Genomic DNA, 3,642 nt, shown 5'->3' on the forward strand with positions numbered 1-3,642 from the left:
GCACATGGAATATGCTGGCAATATAACACAGTAGAGCAATGGATAGATAAATGCTATCACTACACGCATATATGGTTGGTGGAGGCTCCATGGTTAAAATATTTTGCGAAAAGCCATTTTTTCTTACAACAAAGGAATATATTTTATTGAACTATTATGGTAGTTGAAACATCATTGAGAAGGTTCCTCCAACTCAATCCCAATTAAAGTAGTCATTAACATCCCAACATATTAATTTAGATTGATGAGATCAAATCAATAATTCAGGTACCAGATACTCAAGATGTCCATAACCGGGGACACGGCTAACCATGATTAGTTTGTACACCCTGCAGAGGTTTGCGCACTTTTCCCCACAAGACTCGATCTCCTTCATTGGATTTCTCGCACTACAAGGTGTTCGAGAAACGGATGACCGAGACACAGTCCTTCAGAAGCATTAACTCTTTACTCTGGGTGGACAGTTACACCTACTTTCCCCTACACCTGCTAGCCCACCACTGAAAGAGGTCACGCAACATACTCAACTATGCCAAAGCCCATAATGGCTTGTGGCTGCACACGGAAGTTTCTAGCATGAATAATCTTATGATCCTTTTGAGCCTGGGTGGCGGACCGTAGGATGATCACACGGGTACTCCGGGATATCCTTGGACAACACTGGATTCTCCAGGTGCCCACAAGCAATCCACCCAGATGTGTATAAAAGTTGCCACCTTAAGTTGAACCATTAATTAACAACTCACATCTGTCATGGATACACTCAAACCCAATCCACGTCTACGAGCATAGCATGGCAATATAAGAATAACGTAGAAGTAACTCCCAAGGGTTTGATAACAAAACAGGTAATAGGTTCTACCTCATCAACTACATCCCAAAACCCACATGTTAAGAGATCCTACTCATGCAATGTGTGAGGATTGAAACTAATGCATAAAACTGGGTAATAAAGGGGTATGATCAAAGTGTTACTTGCCTTGCTGACGATCTACAAATCCTAAAGACTCGTAGTAGCACGCTTCACACTCCAGGAGTTCTAACGCAAACAAACAATAGCATACATAAGCACTCAAGCAAATATGCACTGAAAAATCAACTGAAGAGATTTGATTTGCAAAAAGAATCAAATCAAACGGAGCAACAAAACTCAAACTATGAAAGAAACAAGATCCGTTTACTAATCTGGACTAAAGTCAAATTTTATAGTACCAAAATCTTGTTCAAGTTGGTTAAACAGAAAGAGGGCTTCGAGACGAAGATCTAGGCGCTTGTTTCACCTGATTTGGATAAATAAGCGAAAAGATAAACTAAAACAAAGATTACGGCAGAAATCATGATCGAAAATAATCGCGGAAAAACCTTGGAAAATAAAATGAGACGAACATTCGCTGTCTGTGGCTAAATGACGAACAACGTTCGTTAAAACGAACGTACGGACGAACGTCCGCTATTTAACTAAACCGAACAAAAACCAATCTAAAAAAATAAAACCGATCTAGGGTTTTTACCAAAAACAAAACCGACGAAAACCGGCGGCGCGAACTCCGGTGAGGCGGCGGGCGGCGTGCGCGGTGGCGGGCTGGCGGCGCTAGGGTTTGGGTTTTGGGCGGCGGCGCTAGGGTTAGGGTTTGGGGCGGCGATGGCTGGGCCTCGGGGCGCCTCGGGCTTGGGCTTATAAAGCCTGAGCTCGGACGAGTCCGGCTCGGGCACGACCCGATTAGGTCGTTGCACTTTTTTTTTAAATAATCCTGACGCGGAAAAACAAATAAAAGAAATACTAAACGGAGTCCAAAAATCCTGAATTAAATTTTCATGGTCCTCTAATAATATTGCAGACAAAGTGAACATTTATTTCGGTCTCTAATGTAATTTTGAAAAATGCATATTTTTCCTAATTCAAATAAAATAGAAATAAAAGTCCAAAAGGATCATTTATTGGATTTAATATTTTTCCTCCAATATTCCCTTTATTTTGGAGAAGTCATATTATCTCCTCTCATATATTTTTAATATGAAATATTTTCGGGAGAAAAATAATTAAAATGAAAGTGATCCTTGTTTCGATATTTGATAAAATTCAAATATGAAAAACGTGAAATCCCCAACTTTCAGTGGTGGGTCCTTGAGTTGCTTAGAATTTCGAGGATCGCAAAGCAAAAAAGGGCGATGATAGGCGCCGGCGCGCCGGCCCAAATTTGGCCGGTCGACGCACCACCAGACGATTAGACTTTTTAAACCTTACGATGCAGTTTTTTCAACCACCTCACAACAAGAAAACAAAAGCAGAGGAGAAAAAGAAAGGGGAGAGAGACCAGTGCCGTCCCCGGCTCGCCGCTTTCAAATCTCAAAACTAGTCTTTGCCTTGCCGTCGGGGCTGGGGCCAGGGCCGTGGACGACGAGCACCAGCGAAGTCCCCTACTCGTGGTCGCAGGGATTGCAGCACGACCGCCATTGGGTCCAAGCGTTTGGTCACCATGGATGCAGCTTTGACGCCAGCCGGTTCCAGCGCGTGGTCGCCATGGTTGCAACATCCTTGCGTCCTCGGCTCCGGCTCGCCGCCTCGTCACCTAGCACTGCCGGCTTCCAGCAAAAAATCTCAGCAAAACAAAAAAGCTACGGTGGTCAGTTGAAGCAAAAAAATTGCCGGTTCCAACCAAAAAGAACACTGGTTCCATCAAAAATACCAGAAATAACAAATCTCCAACCAATTCGATTGTAGCAAAACAAAAAGCCAGTTCCAGCAAAAAATTATTATGGTTCCAGCAAAATACCACAAACATCAAACTCCAACAAATTTGATTATAGCAAAACAAACAGCCGGTTCCAGCAACACTTTACTCCGGTTCCAGCAAAAATCCCACTAACAGCAAACTCCAAACAAAAAATCAATTGCAGCAAAGAAAACAATCGGTCCCGGCTACAAATTATTGCCGTTCCAACAAAAATCCCAGAAACAGCAAACTACACTAGAAAACTTGATTGTAGCAAAAAAGACAACCTTTTCCAGCAACAAAGAATTCTGGTTCCAGCAAAAAAAACTCACCGGAGAGCTTGCCGCCCATCCCGTGCATGCACAGCCCCTGTCTCCAGTCGCGTTGGGCAACCAACCCCCTCCACTGCTGACACGGAGGACTGGAATACTGGGTTGGGCACGACTTGTAAGGAGAGAAGGGGATGAGTTCGCCGGAGAAAGCCAACGGCGGCATAAAATGGATGGGAAGCGATTGAGAAGCTTCGAGTGTGCGGGGCGCGCGGAGGTGGTGGCCCTCGCCGGTGCTGCTACCGGAGATGCGATTTGAGGATGATATGGATGCTCGGGAAAGAAAGAATGGTTGGGAAGCGCTGAGAAGGTTCGCATGAGTGGATAAGGTGCTGGCGTGCGTGAGCATAAGTCAGCATGGGGTGTGAGTCACACGATGAAAAACAATCAGACGGCGCGCGTGCGACCGGCTGAGTCGTTAGCCGGTCGTCCGGCCGCAAGCATTTCCCAAGCAAAAATGCAGTAAAATATGATATGCATGAATGACCTATGTATAACATTCCAAATTAAAAATTTGGGATGTTACAGAAACCGAATATGTAGTTTCCCCCGAGACTCTATTTGGATATGAAAGAAATGAATAGAGGATCGAAATTGAT

At 44.2% G+C, this 3,642-nt stretch overlaps 1 long non-coding RNA gene across 1 annotated transcript; it reads right to left on the reverse strand.

Annotated features, from left to right (window-relative positions):
- Nucleotides 1-999: 999 nt before the first annotated feature.
- LOC125516292 lies at nt 1,000-3,334 on the reverse strand. Its single transcript, XR_007287336.1, has 3 exons — nt 3,047-3,334; nt 2,316-2,598; nt 1,000-1,039 (listed from the first exon to the last, which is right to left on the reverse strand). It is a non-coding gene; the product is annotated as an uncharacterized LOC125516292 (long non-coding RNA).
- Nucleotides 3,335-3,642: the final 308 nt, after the last annotated feature.

Source organism: Triticum urartu, chromosome 6, assembly GCF_003073215.2.
Source record: "Triticum urartu cultivar G1812 chromosome 6, Tu2.1, whole genome shotgun sequence".
Classification (NCBI taxonomy): domain Eukaryota; kingdom Viridiplantae; phylum Streptophyta; class Magnoliopsida; order Poales; family Poaceae; genus Triticum; species Triticum urartu.